Source organism: Ipomoea triloba, chromosome 11, assembly GCF_003576645.1.
Source record: "Ipomoea triloba cultivar NCNSP0323 chromosome 11, ASM357664v1".
In the NCBI taxonomy this organism is placed as follows: Eukaryota; Viridiplantae; Streptophyta; class Magnoliopsida; order Solanales; family Convolvulaceae; genus Ipomoea; species Ipomoea triloba.
The window spans coordinates 18,905,564-18,927,650 of record NC_044926.1 but is presented as its reverse complement, the minus strand read 5'-3'; the positions used below and the strand labels follow the sequence as shown (position 1 = coordinate 18,927,650).

The 22,087-nt window shown below is 35.4% G+C and overlaps 2 pseudogenes; both read right to left on the bottom strand.

Annotated features, from left to right (window-relative positions):
- Positions 1 to 3,093: 3,093 nt before the first annotated feature.
- On the bottom strand, positions 3,094 to 16,061 carry LOC115996429 (annotated as a pseudogene).
- Positions 16,062 to 17,488: 1,427 nt separating this feature from the next.
- LOC115996436 lies at positions 17,489 to 21,281 on the bottom strand (annotated as a pseudogene).
- Between the last annotated feature and the right edge of the window lie 806 nt (positions 21,282 to 22,087).

Genomic DNA, 22,087 nt, shown 5'->3' with positions numbered 1-22,087 from the left:
CCACGTGTCCAGATCAACGAATCAGATGCAATTTAAAAAAAAAAGACGCGGTGGCATTTCCGTAAATAACTGGAACTTTGGTGCACTTAGTTTCACTTACAAGTACACCTATTTTCGCACATATTTTCACTTACAAATGCAAGTAATTAATTTAACTTGTTAATATTCATGCATCTATTTTCGCAAATATTTTCACTTACAAATGCAAGTAATTTACCTTGTTAATATTCATGCACCTGGTGCAACCTAGGTGCACCTAGTTATAACATTAGGTGCACTTAGTATTGATGCTCAGTATACAATTCACTTGCACCTGTAATACATTTTACTTGCATCTGCAATACATTTACTTGCACTTGTGCAAGTAATTTACTTTGTTAACATTCATGCACCTGGGTGCAACCTATGTGCACCTAGTTATAATATTAGGTTCACCTAATTATAACATTAGGTGCACTTAGTATTGATGCTCATTGTACAATTTACTTGCACTTGTAATACATTTTACTTGCACGTGTGCACCTATTTTCACTTACAGGTGCAAGTAATTTACCTTGTTAGCATTTATGCACCTGGGTGCACCTATGTGGACCTAGTTATAACATTACGTGCACCTAGGTATAACGTTATATGCAACTATATTCCGGACACGTGGCGCGCTATGATTCGTACGCGCTGAGATTAATATATATTTTTATATTCTCCCAAATTAGGAATTTTCTCATTTGTCATTTTATATTTTTCCTTATTTATACTTGCACTTGCGCAAGTAATTTACTTTGTTAACATTCATGCACTTGGGTGAAACTTATGTGCACCTAATTATAACATTAGGTGCACCTAATTATAACATTAGGTGCACTTAGTATTGATGCTCATTGTATAATTACTTGCACTTATAATACATTTTACTTGCACGTGTGCACCTATTTTCAGTTACAGGTGCAAGTAATTTACCTTAGCTTGTTAGCATTTATGCACCTGGGTGCACCTATGTGCACCTAGTTATAACATTACGTGTACCTAGTTATAACGTTATATGCAACTATATTCCGGACACGTGGCACACTGTGATTCGTACGCGCTGAGATTAATATATATTTTTATATTCTCCTAAATTAGGAATTTTCTCATTTGTCATTTTATATTATTCCTTATTTATACTACTAGTTTTATACGTGCATTGCGCAAATGGGTTAATGACCAATGTTTATATTTAAATAAATATTTGAAAGTATATCAATGCAAGATTATATAGGAGAAGTTTATACATGGGTAATTGAATGTCGAACTTTTATTATTTAAATATCTAACTCAAAGTATATAAATCCAAGATAATATAGAAAATTCATTATAATTATTACTAAAATAAATGTTTGCAACCTTGTAAAATCGATAGTCTAAATATTTGGTCTAAAAATGACAGTCTAAATAAATACTACTTTTAATTTGAATTTTTCAAAGTGTTCTTAATTCTCTTTTGAGTAACATTGTCATCATTGTCTTCATCTTTACTATTTGTTCTCTTCCTTTTTGTTGGTAGTGTGTTATTTGCAATTCGGTTATTGTTGGTAGTATAGATGACAAGTCATGCAATGAGATTATGATATAGGAGCTATGGACTTTCCTTTTGGTGTTCTGCTTGGGATTCATTTGGTTCAACCATTATTGTTGAATGAGTTATTGTGGATAAAGAAATCCATAGTTTAAGAAAAAAGAATAAATAAATTAATAAAAATTTGAAAATTTAAAATATTATGTATTCCAAAGATATTAAAAGGTAATTTCTCGCTTCAATTTGCTGGGTAATGGGTTATTTGAGTACTTTCATTGTCAACAAATCTCCCAAGTAGTTAATATGATTAGTTTCAAACTATTCTTTTTCATTTTTTTCATGGTATTAAAGAAATACGTAGTACATATGTATCATTTTTTGGTGTAACTACTAATTTATTTAATTCAATAAAAGTAAAATAGAGTGATTCCGCTGCAATTTGTTGGGTTATTATTTGAGTACTCTCTTTGTCAACTAATCTCCAAGTAGTTAATATAATTAGCTTCAAATTATTTTAAATTTTTTTCATAGTATTAATAAAATACTTGGTAATAAATATATAACATTATTTTGTACTATAACTTTGATATTTAACTACAAGATATTGTAAAAATAAGATAATGGACAATGTAATGAATATCAATTGATAAATTCGAATGTAAAGAATCTTTGCATGAGAGAAAATAAAGACAATATAACTAATGAAATTATTTTCTCTTATTAAAGAAATACATATGTATCATTTTTTGTTATAACTACTAATTTATTTAATTTAATAAGAGTAAAATAGATTGAGAAACTTAATTATGTCAAATTTGATTGAGATGGGGTTCGAACTAAGACCTTTCTTATAGAAATTAATGACTAAGTTAAAAGTTGACAGAATATTAACGAGAAGAGAATATTTAACGGAAAACTTAACGGATAATCATAAAAGTAAGGTTAAATTAGGTAATCTCTATTAATAAAATTAATTTGAATTATCTTAACCATCTATTTGATTAAATAATTCATCTGAACCATCCATTTGATTAAATAATTTGACCACCATTTTTTCTACCAAATTTAGGCCCTACTCTCTTTGGCTCTTATTAGTATAGTAGATTTAACTTTTTTATAATCCTCAATTTACGATTATTCGTTTGCCCATTATTCCGCTATATTCCTAATAGTAAGAATTTTCATTCTTAGCTTGTATACACAATCCATAAACAATATATTTTTTCCATTTTCCAACAATACGTTTACCAATAAGCTCTCTAAGGTTCCACCCTCAAATTTCAATTAATTGTAAAGGAATGTTTTTCGCCTTGAGTTTATTTAACATTAGAGAAAATTTCTATATTTTTTTTACACATAAACATAGTTGCTTTACATTATACATGTCTTCACATCAAACAATTACGGAGTATAATATTTAATACGGAGTACTTAGCATTTGAAGGCGTGGATAAAACCAAAATCATGCAGAAAAATTAAAATTTCCAAATAACATGCATTATTCTAGGGTAAATACATATATGCATGCAATGCATATTCTAGCCAACCCTTGGAGTGGCAATTACAGTAAGTGGAATTTTCTTGTTAGATGTCAAACCAATTCCTTCACTCATATCCAAATCATCTTCTGTTGATGCAAAATCAAACTCGTGCAGGAGTGTAGCCAGTACAAGCTCGATCATATTAGCAGTAAAGGCCACACCAGGACAACCCCTTCGACCCGCTCCAAATGGAATCAATTCAAAATGCAGTCCCTTATAATCCACATTAGAATACAAAAATCTCTCTGGCTTAAACTCTTCAGGGTTTTCCCATACGATTGGATCTCTCCCGATTGCCTAACTATTGACAATCACTTGGGTGCCGGTTGCCACATGAAAGTCGATCAGTTTTACGTCATGGAATGCCTTTCGAGGGACTAGCAAAGGTATGGGAGGGTGAAGACGGAGGGTTTCCTTGATGACTGCTTTTAAGTACAGTATTGCATGGTTTCTAAATCGTCACTTGTTTTCAATCTTCTTACCTCACTTGATAATTTCTTCATGACTTCAGGATTTTTTATCAGTTCTGCCATTGTCCACTCAAGAAGTGTGTACACTGTATGAGTTCCGGCTGCAAACATATCCTAACTCACAGAAAACAAATACCATTGCAATACAAATCAAATTTACTTTACGGAAAAAATTGTGATTAAATACATAAAATATATAGGCCATGTTTAGTAACATAGCTAATTAGCCAATTGGTTAATCTTTTTGTAACAGCTTATTGTTTCAAAACGCTAAAATTCAAAAATTGTTTAAAGTAACTTTTTGAGAAAATAAATTATTTTCTCCAAAACATTCCCAATAAAATTTAAAAAAAAAACCCGAGAATATGCAAACACGTGCAATAGTATTGCTTGCCAGTCCTGTTACTCTCATTGTCTCTTCACCGTACTAGGCAATGGGATGCTTGAGCCCGTCAACATGGCTCATAAGTCATAAGCCCGTTGTTTAGTACCATGAAGGTAATTAGCAACAAGATATGTGATTACTAAATAGTGTTTATGGGCTTCCTAAGCCCGTGAACATATGTTTATTTTTATATAAATTCTATTATATAAACCACTAACTCAATATACAATCATTATTGCATGGACCATGGTCCACACAGCTGTGTGGACCAAAAATAAAAAGTACATTATTTTTGTACTGAAGGTACATTATTTTTATACTGTATGTACATTATTTTAGGGTACATTATTTTTGTATTGAAGGTACATTATTTGATATATACTGTCAAATAATGTACCTACAGTACAAAAATAATGTACCTTCAGTATAAAAATAATATAATTTTTATTTTTGGTCCACACAGCTGTGTGGACCATGGTCCATGCAATAATTTGCCCTCAATATACTAACAACTATAAACTAAGTCAATCAATTATCAACTATCAGGTAAGCTATTTGTCAAACACCCCATTGCATTTTTTTCATAGATAAATTCATAATTATTTCGAGATTTTTTTTATTCTTGTAATACTTGTAATTGTTATACGTATCATAAAACTTTAAGTTACGTACAGGAAGAATATTATTTTCCCCTAATATTTTTCATCATAATAATGTGACTTATAACTATTGGTATTTATAAATTGGTTGTTTCAACTACGTGTTAAAAAGAAAGTAGTTATCTAATTTGAAAATGCAAGGGAAAGAATAGAGGGGAAATTTTAGGAGTATTCAAATTTTGTTTTCGAACATAGTGATTTTTTCTGATTTAGCTTTAATTGTCTTTTTGTACTTAATTGGATTATCAACTTTCATGGTTTTAAATACATTATAATGGATGACTAAATTTAGTATTAACCACTATATTCGAAGACTAATTTAAATAAATTAAAGTCACTATAGTTGATAACTAAATTAGGTATTAGTAGAGGGTAAATTACCAAGCTGCACTTACAAAGTATTCAATTAAGTAAAATAATCAAAGTCGAGATGAGGATCCAATTAGACAAAAAAAATATTATGTTTAGGACTAAATTAAAAAAAAATTATACTACCTCTGTCTCATTTTACCTGTCATGTTTACTATTCATTGGTCAAACCAACTCTTTCTTCATTGCTTATTTTCTTTAGTAATTTTTAATTATTTTTAAATTTGATTTGTTTGTGTTTAATAGTACTTTTAACGTAGTTTCTAAATATATAAATTTTATATATTAATACTAAATTTAATATTATGAAAAATTAAATTAAAAATAACTTCAGTCAAGCCTTGTTAACCGAATCAGACAAACAAAATGGGACGGAGGTAGTAATTGATAACTAAATTGAATATTAACTAAATTTTTTGGAGTAAGTAGACAGTCAAATCTAGCTAATCCAATTGGACAGTTAAAATGAGAGTGTAGGGTAATTAATAATTACCAAGACGAGAGCTTTGACAGAATCTCTGTGAATGGGATAGCCAATCTTATTTTCTCTCTCTGAATATCAAGCAAAATGTCGACAAAGTCTAAACCATCCCCCTCTTCTTTCTTCAAACCAATGTGCTCTTCCACCACACCATCAATGAACTCATCCAATTCTTTAGCATTTTTCCCCACTCTTCTATCAAGCCCATTGATTCTATTCACCCATGAAAGCCATGGGATATAGTCCCCTACACTAAACGTCCCCAATAATTCAAGAAATTCCGCTAGCAACAACTTGAAATCCTTTTCCCCATTTCCCCCTTTCTTACTGTACTTTCTCCCCAACGCCACCCTACAAACTATATCATTTGTCAACTCAAAGAAAATATTGCTCAAATTTATCACAGAACCGCATGATTGTCTGATCTTTTCCACCATCAATCCAGTTTCCTCTTCTCTAACGTTGCGAAATGACTGCACCCTCGTGTTGCTAAGGAGATGGAGCACACAAATGCTTCGCATTTGTCGCCAGTACTCGCCGTAGGGGGCAGAGGCGACGTCTTTGTAGCCATAGAAGAGCCGGCTGGCTATGCTGCTGGCGGGGCGGTCGGAGAAGGCCAAGTCGTGGTCCTTCATGATCGCTCTGGCCGCGTCGGGCGAGGAGGCGACAAGGACTAGCACGGAGCCGAAGTGAAGGAGCATGAGGGGACCATAGTGGGTGAATAATTTTTGGAGGGTGCGGTGGGGGAGGGAGCCAAGTTGGAGGATGTTTCCCAAGAGTGGAAGCTTTGGTGGGGATGGGGGTAAGTTTTTCCTATCTCTGGGAGGTGAAAATGTTGGATATTTGTATAGTAATGGAGATTAATGGTTTAGATGTCTACCATGCAAGCTTAAATAATATTTGGAGTTGTGGAGTAGTAAATATTATTGAGTTTGGTAGAGATGTTTTTGGGTTATTTGAGAGGTCTCGAGAGGTGTTCGAGAGGTCCACGAGAGGTCGCAAGAGATGCACGAGAGATGGTTTTATCTCTCGTACATATGCTTCGTAAAGCTTTATCTCTCGTAGGAGGCACGTCTCGAACATGCTTTGTACAGCAATGTCTCGAACAATGTTTTGTGAAGCAAGATCCTTGTTTGGATTTTCCATGATGTCCATAGCAGTTATGTCTCGCACAAAATATGTAAATCTTACCTCTCGAATATAGGAAGACAAGGGAATACACCTCTCGAAGGCTTAACCCTTTGCTTTTCCTTTTTACGTAAAATGCTTTTCATGTTAGCATATATGTTGTTGTGCACGTGGCTTTAATATTCTAGGATTGCATGTTCACATACATGCATCTGGAATATTAAATGAGTGGATATAATCACTTTGAATTCTATTACGTGCATGGTAACATAATCTTACGTAAGTAATCCAGATCAGTTATATTTCATATATATCTTTGGAAGTTGGTTTTGTAACTACTATAAACTTCCAGTAACCTCTCCTAACAGTTAGATTTTATCTCTATAAAATCTTAGGAGATACATCTGATGAAATAGAAAACTTAACTTGTTGTTTAACCTTGATATTTCATAGTCCTACAATTCTCCAGGAAATTCTTAATTGAAGCAACTTAAGAGTTTCATTATCTTCTTGTATCCCATAAGATTAAATCTGGAACCCTGTTGCTTTTCTAAGGGAGATTTAAAGCTTATAGGAAAGTGATTACACGCCTGAAGATACCAGATGATCCGGTTTTGTTCCCTTGTTCTTCTGTATTATTTTGTATCTCTTTTGTATTACAGATAGCAGCAACATATTTTTCCAACAATCTATAAGCTTTAAAGTTTCTAAACCTGTGATCATTGTTTTATACTTCTTTATGAAGATAAGATGTCAGGGCGTAAAGTAACCGTTTCCGTTCACGGAAAACTTTCGGAATGTGAATTTCGAATTTGGTGGAAAGGATGAAAGTAATCACTTTGGGTACGTCATTTCTTTGTACAAGAAGATTTCGTGCGGGTTTTGCATGATGTTCATGGCATGATATGTACATGCTGTGCATGTGGTTTGAATACATGCTATGAGAGTATGAAGTTTTATTTCTGTCTTCAATCAGAATCATGGGGCATTAATTATGCCAATATGATTAGTGAGATGTATAAAACTGGGTTCATAGAAATAAATCATGTTGTTAGCCGTGATTTATTTGGCACATGGAAATCGTGCATTTTCCTATCATGGATACACTGTATCAATGGCCGGAAGAGATCAAGGATAAAAGCATATACAAGTTGTAAGACGTAATCGGTACAGTTCTTTTATTTGTTTCGGCATCGGCATGAATGTAAGTTTTAATTTAATTACTTACCGGCTAAGTTCTGTATCATGCCTAGAGTTGATGCATGTGATTCTTTTAAAGTTCTGCATAGCCTGATAAATGCAAGGATTTATTTATGCATGTATATAAATATTTTATATATGAGACTTTGTCTCGGTTGCATGCATAGTTGACTAGATACATGCACTTTAAGTTGTATCTTAGTGTGCTGTAAATTGCAATTTTGGTGTAATTTGGTGTTGCCAATTTTTCTGGTATCATATGCATGGATATTAAGTTGCATGATGATATTATATTCAATGAAATCATTTTCAGTTTCATGTATGAATATAATTATTGGTATTCTAGCACAATAGAAAATTCTATCCTTTTGAAATCCTTGAAATAATTTTTATATATTTCTGGGTGAGGCAGGAAGCCTTGAGAATATTTATATATTTCTGGGTAAGGCATATAGCTCTGGAAATATTTTTATATTTCTGGAAAAAGCATAAAGCCTTGAAATATTTTGTTATATTTCTGATAAAGGCAGAAAGCCTTGGAAATATTCTGTAATATTTCTCTTTAAGGCATGCAGTAACTTTCATGCATGAGAAATGCATGATGATAAAATTCATAGATTTTATGAATGTCTTTGACACAATATTTCTCATACTTAGAATGTGTTAAAATTCTGAAAGCCAAAAGTTTACTAGTTTATCTAGTATGGAAACTGGCTAGTGAAAAGGAATTTTTAAATTAAGTCATGGATTATGATTTAAGTTGGTATGATTCTTCAATTTAGAAGAAACATGAAAAGAGTGAGCTTAAAAATCAAAATGGGTTCTTCTCCAAAGTGAATTGATTTTCTAAATGGAGGAGGTTCGTCAGTATAAGCTTATTCTCCAAAGAGAATGGATATTTCTGAGTGAAGAATGCTTATCGGTTTGTTTCTGAAAGTTTATGGTATTCCAAATAGAGGAGGTTTTAATTTTGATTTTAAGAAATCACTCAATGTTAATAAGTTCTGCATGGTGATTGAAATTCTTGGTTAAAGAATTTGCAGGAAATAAATATTTATTGACTAGTAACCTGAAAGAAGGTTGCGGTATAATCAATTAAATATTTTATTTTACAAGTTAGTTGATAGAAATATTAAAGTTCTATTCATCATCATGTACTGTTGTCAAATGGATGACATTAAATGAATTTTGAAATACTTGAATAAACCATTAATTATGGTTTAGTTTATTCAAAGGAATATCTATTTTGACATGAACTTATTGCTTTAGCTTCGGCATGCAAGGAAGCTAAGTGGCTAAGGAATTTGTTTTGGAAATTTCGATTTAGCTGAAATCGATGTCACCTGATTTTGTACACTGTGACAGTAAATCTACATACACTGGCCAAGGATATAACAATGTTATATTGGCAAGTAAAGACACATCGGCTTGGTACATAGCTGTGTGTGAGAGCTCTCGTGAAATGGTGTTGTAGCACTGAACTGTGTACGGTCCCGATTTAATTTAGCGGATCCGCTTACCAAAGCTATGACAAGGGACATGGTTTAAAAGACATCGAAAATGATATGGTGTGATAACATATTATTAAATACATAGTTTTAATTAAAAGGCCTTACTATGTATTGATGATTATTTAGTACGGTAATTAACAACAAGACAATATCCTAGTTTAAGGATTGTACAGGTTGTTAAGTACAAAATAATCTGAGGGATGGAAGAAACCCAACTCTAGTCGAGAGGTGAAGGAAAGCACAACTCACGCCTAATATTACGTTAGGTCTTGAGTTCAATGATTGATGAGTACTTCATTAATCGGCTGCAAGTACTAAATAAATCCCTGAAGTCAGTACTTGGTCTGCATGGGCGTAAAGGATGAGATTTACTCTTAACTAATCCTTTGAGAAAATGCTTGTTGCAGGGCATGATGTGAAGGATTAGCCTATGTGAACATGAGGTGTGGCCGCTTCAAACAGCTTAGGGTTTGGCTTGGATATGTTCATGAATGGATACGGACACAGGGCCTTTAATAGTGTCAAGTTCTTGAGTTGTTGTGACTGTAAAACTTGTGTGTATTTTACCTACATTTCTTCAAAGAGACTGCGTGATTCAAGGCTCGTCCATCACTGCAATCCGAATTGATGTATCGCGTATTATACTATGTGGAAGTTCAATCTTTAAGACACTTTCATTTATGCATGAGTTTTGGATTTATCTTAGTACAACATTAATTTTACTATACAAATAGAAGAGGATTGTTGGATATTTATATAGTAATGGAGATTAATGGTTCAGATGTTTACCATGCAAGCTTAAATAATATTTGGAGTTGTGGAGTAGTAAATATTATTGAGTTTGGTAGAGATGTTTTTGGGTTATTTGAGAGGTCTCGAGAGGTGTTCGAGAGGTCCACGAGAGGTCGCAAGAGATGCACGAGAGATGGTTTTATCTCTCGCACATATGCTTCGTCAAGCTTTATCTCTCGTAGGAAGCACGTCTCGGACATGCTTTGTACAGCAATGTCTCGAACAATGTTTTGTGAAGCAAGATCCTTGTTTGTATTTTCCATGATGTGCATAGCAGTTATGTCTCACACAAAATATGTAAATCTTACCTCTCGAATATAGGAAGACAAGGGAATACACCTCTCGAAGGCTTAACCCTTTGCTTTTCCTTTTTACGTAAAATGCTTTTCATGTTAGCATATATGTTGCTGTGCACGTGACTTTAATATTCTAGGATTGCATGTTCACATACATGCATCTGGAATATTAAATGAGTGGATATAATCACTTTGAATACTATTACGTGCATGGTAACATAATCTTACGTAAGTAATCCCAGATCAGTTATATTTCATATATATCTTTGGAAGTTGGTTTTGTAACTGCTATAAACTTCCAGTAACCTCTCCTAACAGTTAGATTTTATCTCTATAAAATCTTAGGAGATACATCTGATGAAATAGAAAACTTAACTTGTTGTTTAACCTTGATATTTCACAGTCCTACAATTCTCCAGGAAATTCTTAATTGAAGCAACTTAAGAGTTTCATTATCTTCTTGTATCCCATAAGATTAAATCTGGAACCCTGTTGCTTTTTTAAGGGAGATTTAAAGCTTATAGGAAAGTGATTACACGCCTGAAGATACCAGATGATCCGGTTTTGTTTCCTTGTTCTTCTGTATTATTTTGTATCTCTTTTGTATTACAGATAGCAACAACATATTTTTCCAACAGAAATAGCAATCTGTAGAGGAAGACGATGGAGATGAACAAAGGGAAGAGATAATAGTAGATGGAGAGATTCATATCCATGCTAATTGGGAGTTCCGACGACATGAATTACACAGAAGCTAGAGGTTATGGATGAAAGAGGGATGAAAACACATGTATTCACTGCTCAAGAGAATTACAATATATAGTACAAAAACCCAAGGAAATAGACTACAGTTACAACAAGAATAGAAATAGTCTATACAATAACTAAATATAAAGAAAAGGTCAGACACTAGAAGGATCTTTAATACGCCCCCGCAAGATGGAGGCACCGTCAGAGACTCCAATCTTGTTTCTAAAAAACGTAAACAGCCGTCGCCCAAGTGGTTTAGTTAGCAAATCAGCTACCTGAGCAGAAGAGGGTACATGCGCAACACGTAACGACCCACTCATGACCCGTTCGCGAACGAAGAAATAATCAAGTGCAAGGTGCTTCATTCGGGAGTGGAATACCGGGTTTCTACAAACATACGTGGCACTAAGGTTATCTGTAACCAGCACAGGGGATTTTCGAACAAGAACTCCAAGTTCAAACAGCAAATTTTGTAGCCACAACACCTCGACAGCGGAATTAGCCAACGCTCGAAACTCAGCTTCAGTGGAGGAGCGAGATACCGAGCGTTGCTTCGAAGACTTCCAGGAAACAACATTGGCACCAAAATAAATGACATATGCTGTTGTAGACCGTCCATTATCATTCACACCACCCCAGTCAGAATCAGAGAAAGCGGAAATGGAAAAAGGGACACCAGAACGTAGAAACAAACCATAGTACAATGTACCTTTTAAATATCGCAAAATACGTTTCACTGCTTGCCAACGAACAACAGTCGGCGATTGCATGTGTTGAGCTAATTTGTTCACCGCAAAGGCGATATCCGGACGAGTGAAACCAAGATATTGGAGACGTCCAATGGCTTGTCGGTATAACTTGGCATCCACAGATTGAGCACCTCCCGAAACTAGAACAGACGTAGAACACATATGAGTAGTTACCTCTTTCGCCCCTGTCATGAAGAATTGTTCTAGGATATCCAGAATGTAGCGGCTTTGTGAAAGAAACAAACCATCATATGTGGGAATGACCTCCACTCCAAGAAAATGATGTAACAAGCCAAAGTCCTTAAGAGAGAACCGAGCTGCAAGACGACCAATAAATTTATCCAAGAAACCAGTATTATTACTAGTGAGAACAATATCGTCCACATAAACAAGAAAGTAAACAATCACACTGTCAACCCGGTATATAAAGAGAGAACTATCAGCAAGTGACTTATGAAAACCACAAAAGAGTAAAAAGGTTGACAACTCAAGGTACCACGCCCTTGGGGCTTGCTTCAAACCGTATATCGCTTTCTTCAAACGATAAATATGACCCGGGAAGCAATCGTCAACAAAACCAGCCGGTTGTTCCATATAAACATCCTCAGACAACACCCCATTTAAAAAGGCATTATTAATGTCCAACTGTCGTACCGGCCAACGACGGGACAAGGCAATAGACAAAATTATACGAACCGTGACAGGTTTAATCACTGGACTAAAGGTCTCAAAATAGTCCCTTCCCGGTTCGTACAAGAATCCCTTTGCAACTAGTCTAGCTTTAAACCGATCTACCGTACCATCAATCTTCCGCTTCACACGGTAAACCCATTTACACCCAACCAGAGTATGATTCCCACGTGGCACTAATTCCCAAGTACCATTGCGCATAAGTGCCTCAAATTCTTCTTCCATGGCTTTTTTCCATCGAGTATCCTGCAAAGCTTGACGCACACTACTCGGCTCCAATGCAGGAGAAGTAGGAGCAACAGTAGAAATGTTCACAAACTTATCATTAAAATATTTCTTATTGGGGCGTCTAACACGACGTGGACGTTCCTCAAACACCTGAACAGACTGTGCAAGAGATGAGGACTCAGACTCAGAATTGTGGGACTGTGACTGAGGCTTAGAGGTTTGAGAAACATGAGGAGACTGACCTAAGGAAGAAGAACTACCTAGAGGGAGTGGCGCAACTGGTGAGGTTGGTTGGGCATATGTACCCAGGTTATTCTGAGGTGACGGAGGTAGCGATTGAGCAGGACTATGAGGCACAGGTGTTGGCACGGGTACAGACAGAGATTGTAATAGCCCAGAACCAGTATGTTGAGACGAGCATGACTCAGTTGATTCAACACAAGTTTTGTCAGAAAATGATGCAAACGGAAAATCTGTAGGAACAAACCGGACATGCCTAGACAGGTAAACTCGGCCTGTTGTCAGATCAAGGCACTTGAACGCAGACTGCTGTTGTGAGTATCCTAAGAAGACACATGAGGTAGATTTTGGTTGTAGCTTGATTAACGTGTATGGTTTTAACCACGGAAAGCAAAGGCAACCAAACGGTTGAAGTTTATTATAATTTGGTGTTTTTGCAAACAACATTTGGTAAGGACTAAGATTATTTATAACGGGTGTTGGCATGCGATTTATTAAATAAACAGCAGCTTGGAAAGCATATGACCAATACTTAATAGGCATAGAAGAAAAATGGAGCAACGCTAGGCCTGTCTGAACGATATGCCTATGGCGTCGTTCAGCAGACCCATTGTGTTCGGGTGTATGTGGAGGGGATGTGTAGTGGGAAATTCCCATTGAATTAAACACCGAAATTAATTTTTTGTACTCGCCGCCATTATCTGAAAATATAGATATAATACTAAAACCAAAAAAAATTTCCACTAGCGGTTTAAATTGAAGAAATATTTGGGAAACATCTGACTTGTTACGCAGTGGATACAACCAAATGTACTTGGTATAATGATCAACGAATAAAATATAATACTTGAAACCATCTATAGAAGTTTCAGAAGTGCTCCAGACATCTGAATAAATTAATTGAAGTGGTTTTGAACTTGTCATAGAATTAAAGGAAAATGGAAGTTTTTGGCTTTTATGAATTCCACAGGCCGTACAATGGAAGGAATCTAATAATTTCTTATCAACATTAATGTTATTACACCGCAACATATAGGCAAGAGTTTTAGTAGACGGATGGCCAAACCTATGATGCCAATTTGAAACTGAAACACGAGAGGCGGCATTGACTTGTGGACACACTGATAATGGGAACTTGTAGACGCCATGTTCAGTTTCACCTCGCGCCAGTTGCGCCCCCGTTAGCGGATCCTTAACAATAAAAAATGAGTCAAAAAACTCAACCGAAACAGAATTAGACTGACAAAACTTAGAGACAGACACAAGATTTTTCTGGAGCTTTGGGACGCAGAGAACATCAGACAACTGAAAAGAACCATTAACAGAGGGTAATGAAACTGAACCAGTATGGGTTATGGGTAGAGAGTTACCGTCACCAAGCACAATCTCGTCAGGACCTGAGTAGTCCACAAAGGATTGCATAGTTCCCGGATTGCTCACAGTATGATGTGATGCCGCAGTGTCCATTAGCCATGGTTGTTGCGGCACAGCTGAGGCTGCAGTGTCCATTAGCCATGGTTGTTGCGGCACAGCTGAGGCTGCAGTAGTGTGTACCGTTGGTGACTGCATTGTAACTGCATGGTGAGACTCAAGAGTAATTGGTGACTGCATTGTAACTGCATGGTGAGACTCAAGAGTAATATTTGACTGCATTGTAACTGCATGGTGAGACTCAAGAGTAATATTATTCTCCTTAATGAATTTTGCCAACTTTCGACAGAATTTGGCATCATGTCCCTGAGCGTCACAGAATCTGCAAAAACGAGAGTTACGATTAGCACCAAAACGCCCTTGGTTCGGGCGACCATTCTGTCCAGAAAAATTATTCTTGTTGCGGCGAAAGTTGGGAGTGTTATTTTGTTGATCAACAACACTTGTAGAGGGATGTTGGGGTGGCCCAGTTCTCCGTTGAGTGGCATTGGCAGTAGCAATGACAGATTGTTGCTCAGTATCACGCAACAACCTCTCATAGTCTTGCAACACATCAGATAATTCTCCATAAGAGATGGGAGAGTCTCTGCACCGAAGAGCAGCAACAATGGGGTTAAATTCATCTCCAAGCTGAGTGATAACATTAATAACAAGATCCTCCTCTGTCATTGGGTTTTGGGCAAGAGCCAAAACAAGATCCTCCTCTGTCATTGGGTTTTGGGCAAGAGCCAAATCATCGGCAATGGATGTCATTGGGTTTTGGGCAAGAGCCAAATCATCGGCAATGGACCTCATGTCACGCATGAAAAGAGCCAAATCATCGGCAATGGACCTCATGTCACGCATGAAATCAATAATTGAGCGACTCCCTTTTGGATTCTTTGCAAGCTTAGCTTTCAGCGAGATGACCCGGCCACGAGATGAAGCGGCACAGTTGGTGGCCAGGCGGGTCCATGCATCTTCAGCAGACAAGGCTGAAGCAATAACCGGTTAAAGAGTGTCGGAACAACTTCCGAGCAATGCGCTGAGGATAATACGGTCTTGACGATACCACAAGGTGTAAGTTGGATTGACAGTTGTATGCGCCTCATCGGAAAATTTTGCCGGAGCGCGATTCGTGCCGTTAACATAGCAGAATAAGTCTAGTCCGATTAGAACAGATTCCACCTGCGTTTTCCACACCAGATAGTTGAAAGATGTGAGTTTGATGGGAAAGTGAGAAGGGGCGGTGAGTTGAGTGATGGTGGTTGTTGCCATTGATGATATGGAAAAGGAGGTGGGGAAAAAAAAGGAGAAAAAAAAAACTCGTAAGAGTATTCAAGGCTGTGATACCATGAAAGAGGGATGAAAACACATGTATTCACTGCTCAAGAGAATTACAATATATAGTACAAAAACCCAAGGAAATAGACTACAGTTACAACAAGAATAGAAATAGTCTATACAATAACTAAATATAAAGAAAAGGTCAGACACCAGAAGGATCTTAAATAATGAAGACTTGAATGTTCAAATCTGATCTAAACCGTAAAAGTCTATTTGGAAATTGGAAGAGACGCGAGATTGATTTGATAGACGTGTGCTCTTCTCCACACCACAATTGTGTGGCTATATCTGTGTTGAGATATTTCAAAGATATTTGTGTCTCTTGATGTGTCTTTTTCTTTTCCCAAAATCATTGTATATATTGTTTTATATTTTCAATATCTTCGTGGCACTATATAAGTAGTGCGTGTATTAAGGTTTGATGAGAACAATAACACATTAGTTTTTCCTCCTCTTTTGTTTGTATTCTACATGGTATCAGTCGCTATGGTTTATACCTGCACATAAATTCATCAATGGCCGACAACGAGTAGCCGTTGGCGCCGCCTCCCCAACCTCAATGGAAGGCATTAACCGGGCTGATTAGTGGTACAAAGGTTTCTGATGATCCATTGAATGGTCAGTTTGATACACGGTTGTAGATCATTGACACAGGGGCCTCTCGTCATGTTACTGGTGATTCCACTCGGATGACTAATGCAAAAGATATATTTCACTGCCCTGTTGGTTTACCCAATGGAAAAACAGTGGTTGCAACTCAAGAAGGCTCGGCTCGATTAACGGACAAAATTACTCTTAATCATGTTCTTTATGTTCCGTCTTTAAGTTGCAATCTTATTTCGGTTTCTCAGTTAAATGATAATATGCAGAGCAGTGTCCACTTTAACTCTTATATGTGTGCTATACAGGACAAATCGATGGAAATGATTGGAACTGGTGTTAGACGGGATGGACTTTACTACTTCAAGGGAACTGATTCAGTGCAACATCTTACTGTGAATGGTGTGACAACTTCAGTTGATCTTTGGCATCAACGAATGAGTCATCCATCTGAAAAAGTGATGAAGCAACATTCCGTCTGTTGGCACTGCTGCGAGAAGTTTTAATAAAGCTTGTGAGGTTTGTTTTCGTGCTAAGCAACCTAGAGAAAAATTTCCTTTGAGTAACAATAGAGCATCTCGAATATTTGAGAAAATACATTGTGATTTTTGGGGTCCTAACAGACATCAATCTTCTTGTGGTGCACGTTATTTCTTGACTATAATAGATGATTATTCGCGAGCAGTTTGGATTTATTTGTTGATCGATAAAACTAAGGTCCTCAAAATGTTTTTGTCTTTTATGGCAATGATTGATAGACAATTCTCTCAATCAATCAAAGTCGTTCAGAGTGACAACAGTGCTGAATTCAAATGCTTGCGTGATTTTTTTTTCTGCTACTCGAATTCTATTTCAAACTTCTTGTGTGGGAACTCCTCAACAAAATGGTATGGTTGAGCGGAAACATAAACACATTCTCCAACAATACGTTTACCAATAAGCTCTATAAGTTTTTCTCCTCAAATTTCAATTAATTTTCATTATTCTTGTAAATGAATGTTTTTCGCCTTGAGTTTATTTAACATTAGAGAAAATTTTTATATTTTTTTACACGCAAACGTTGCTTAACATTATACATGTCTTCACATCATACAATTATAATATTTAATACTTTGCATTTGAAGGCGTGGATAAAACCAAAGTCATGCGGAAAAATTAAAATTTCCAAATAGCATGCATTATTCTAGGGTAAATACATATGTGCATGCAATGCATATTCTAGCCAACCCTCGGAGTGGCAATTACAGTAAGAGGAATTTTCTTGTTAGCTGTCAAACCAATTCCTTCACTCATATCCAAATCATCTTCTGTTGATGCAAAATCAAACTCGTGCAGGAGTGTAGCCAGTACAAGCTCGATCATATTAGCAGTAAAGGCCACACCAGGACAACCCCTTCGACCCGCTCCAAATGGAATCAATTCAAAATGCAGTCCCTTATAATCCACATTAGAATACAAAAATCTCTCTGGCTTAAACTCTTCAGGGTTTTCCCATACGATTGGATCTCTCCCGATTGCCTAGCTATTGACAATCACTTGGGTGCCAGTTGCCACATGGAAGTCCATCACTTTCACGTCATGGAATGCCCTTCGAGGGACAAGCAATGGTATGGGAGGGTGAAGACGGAGGGTTTCCTTAATGACTACTTTTAAGTATTGCATGGTTTCTAAATCATCACTTGTTTTCAATGTTCTTACCTCACTTGATAATTTCTTCATGACTTTGGAATTTTTTATCAGTTCTGCCATTATCCACTCAAGAAGTGTGTACACTGTGTGAGTTCCGGCTAAAACATATCCTAACATACAAAGAAAACAAATACCATTACAATAAAAATCAAATTTGCTTTACAGAAATTTTTATAATTAAATCAATAAAATATATAGGCCCTATTTAGTAACATAGCTTATCAACTAATTTGTTAGGCTATGTTTGACAAACCTAGCTGAAAAGTAGCTGAAAACTAAAAAGCTATAAACTCGAAGCTGAAATCTGAAGAGTTGTTATGCTTAAAAGTGTTTGGTAAATTAGGTTTTTGATAAGCTTATAAATGTAAAATGACTAAAAATGACATCTGCATACAATTTAAACAATTTTAAATTTAAATAGGTTTGTTTATATATTAAAATATAAAATTATAAAATCAATATATTTAAATAAAATATAAAGTAAGAACATATATTTGAAATATATAAAGTAAAACAAAATGTTTATAATTCATAAGATTAGTTCATAAAAAAAAAACTAATGTTCAAACACAAATGTCAAATTGAATTACAACGAAACATATTGAAGAGAAAATGTCAAAAGGATTTTAATTTAAAGGGGTAAAGGATGTCATTTATTTAAAATAATAAAGATAAAGATGGAAAAAAGTTAAAAAGCTACTAGCTTATTTTTAAAAAGTTATCTAAAAAGTATATTTTCAAAATAAACTCTTATTTTAAGCTACTAGCTTATTTAGAGAATATTACCAAATAGAGCTTATATCTTATTAGTAGTTTAAAATAAGTTATAAACTCCTAAATAAGCTATGTCAAACAGAGCCTTAATGAACTTTTTTGTAAAAGCTTATTATTGTTCCAAAATGCTAAAATTCAAAAAGTCGTTCAAAGTAGCATTTTGATAACCTTTTTGAGAAAATAAATTATTTTCTCCAAAACATCTCTAATTAAAAAAAAACAACGAGACTATGCAGATGGGTTCAAAAGTGTTGCCTGCCAGTCTCGTTACTCTCATTGTCTTTTCACAATACTAGGCAATGAGATATTTGAGCTCGTCAACGGGGCTCATAAGCCCGTTGCTTATATCATGAAGGTAATTAGCAATGAAACATGTGATTATTACTAATTAGTGTTTATGGGCTTCCTAAGCTCGTGTGAACATATGTTTATTTTTTTTATATATAAATTCTGTAGTAGTAGTAGTAATGATAATGATAATGATAATGATAATGATAATGATAATGATAATAATAATAATAATAATAATAATAATAATAACAACAACAACAATAAATGTTATCATTTAGTCAAACTCGCTAACTCAATCTGCTAACCGCTATCGACTAATGCAACCCACTATCAGCTAACAACTATTTGTATGTCAAACACCCCATAGTTTTTTTTTTTTTTCATAGATAAATTCATAAATTCATAATGAAAGTTGGTTGTCTAATTTGAAAATGCCATGTATGAAGGGAAAGATTAGAGGGAAAATTTTGGAAGGAGTATTCAAATTTAGTTTTCCAATATAGTGGTTTTTTCTAGTTTAGTCTAAAATGTCTTTTTGTGCTTAATTGGATCATCGACTTTAATGGTTTTATTTAATTGAGTTCTCGCCTATTAGAATTAAGGATTAAATGGAGAAAATAATTATCATAGTCGATGACTAAATTGATTATTAACCACTATAGTCGAAGACTAATTTAAATAAAATCACTATATCTGATGACTAAATTCGGTATTAATAGAGGGTAAATTACCAAACTACACTTACAGAATATTCAATTAGGTAAAATCATCGAAATCGAAGACCTAATTAAACACAAAAAAGAATTTCTCAAAAAAAAAAAACACAAAAAAGAACATTATATTTAGGACTACAATTAAAACAAAAACAATTATAATTGATAACTAAATTAGATATTACCTCTGGAGTAAGTAGCATTACCCATTTGGACAGTCAAATCTAGCTAATAATCCAATTAGACAGTTAAAATGAGAGTTTAGGGTAATTAATACTTCCTCTTTCCCATTTTATCTGTCCTATTTATTATTAATTGGTCAAACCAATTCTTTCTTATTTATTTATTTTCTATATTATTTTTTACTTATTTTTAAATTTGATTTTTTATGTTTAATAATTTCTAAATATAAATTTTGTATATTAATACTAAACTTAATATTATGAAAAATTGAATTAAAAATAAATTCAAGCCTTGTTTATCGAACCAGATACATAAAATTAGATGAGGAAGTAATTACCAAGATGAGAGCTTTCACAGTATCTCTGTGAATGGGAAAGCCAATCTTATTTTCTCTCTGAATATCAAGCAAAATGTCGACAAAGTCTAAACCATCCCCCTCTTCTTTCTTCAAACCGATGTGCTCTTCCACTACACCATCAATGAATTCATCCAAATCTTTAGCAACTTTCTCCACCCTTCTATCAAGCCCATTGATTTTATCCACCCATGCAAGCCATGGGATATAGTCCCCTACATTAAACGTCCCCAACAATTCAAGAAATTCCCCTACCAACAACTTGAAATCCTTTTCCCCATTATTTCCCCCCTTCCTACCGTACTTCCTCCCCAACGCCACCCTACAAACTATATCATTCGTCAACTCAAAGAAAACATTGCTCAAATTCATCACAGAGCCGCACGATTGTCTGATCTTTTCCACCATCAATCCAGTTTCCTCTTCTCTAACGTTGCGAAACGACTGCACCCTCGTGTTGCTGAGGAGATGGAGCACAGAAATGCTTCGCACTTGTCGCCAGTACTCGCCGTAGGGGGCAAAGGACATGTCTTTGGAGCCGTAGAGGAGCCGGTCGGCCATGCTGCTGGCGGGGCGGTCCGAGAAGGCCAAGTCGTGGTCCTTCATGATGGCTCGGGCCGCGTCGGTCGAGGAGGCGACGAGGACCGGCACGGAGCATGAGGGGACCATAGTGGGTGGATAGTTTTTGGAGGGAGCGGTGTGGGTGGGAGCCAAGTTGGAGAATGTTTCCCAAGAGTGGAAGCTTTGGTGGGGATGGGGATAAGTTTTTCCTATCTCTGGGAGGTGAAAATAGAAATCTGTAGAGGAAGAGGATGGAGATGAACAAAGGGAAGAGGTAATAGTACATGGAGAGATTCATATCCATGTTAATTGAAGCTAGTGGATGGTAATAGTATTTTAAGAGGTTATGGAGACTTGAATGCTCAAATTTAAACCGTAAATGTCTATTTGGAAATTGGAAGCTAAGAGACGCGAGATTGATTTGATAGACCTGTGCTCTTCTCGACACCACAATTGTGGCACTTACGTGTGGAGATATATTTTTTTAGAAAATACTACTCTTATCTCAAAATCTACTCCTAACTTTTTATCCTGATAGGAGTCCAAAGGAGATAACTAATCACCAATTGTCACATAAGGAAGTATAAGTGATGGAATAGAAGTAGGGAGTACATATAGTAGAAATCTATCTTTTTTGAAGAGTGACTTTCTTCCTTTCGTACTTTCTTGAATTTTTAAGGGTTACATGTTTTCGTGCTTTGTCATCTTTCTTTTTTTTCTTTTTTTTTTTAATGTTTTTTTAATTATAGACATTAGTTAATTTCTTTGTCCTCGTTGTTGTTATGATTATATATTTTATTCACATTAGAATTTCTTCGTTCTTCTGGTATTCTTGTAACTCTATATTTTATCGTTCTTATTATAAATAATCCTTGTACTCTTATAAATATGTTCCAGTATCTTTATATTGGATTGATTAAAATAAAATTCTTGTCCAAACTGTGATTCTAATATTATATTAGTATAACAAACAATCCATGGATACAAACCTACCAACACTGCCACCCCCACCAACGCGGATGCTATGCCGCCGCCTGTCTGCGAAACCGCCACCACTGCCTCTTCCTCACACATTGCCTCAAATATTTCCTCTCCACCCCAGTCTTAGTAAATACCCTAG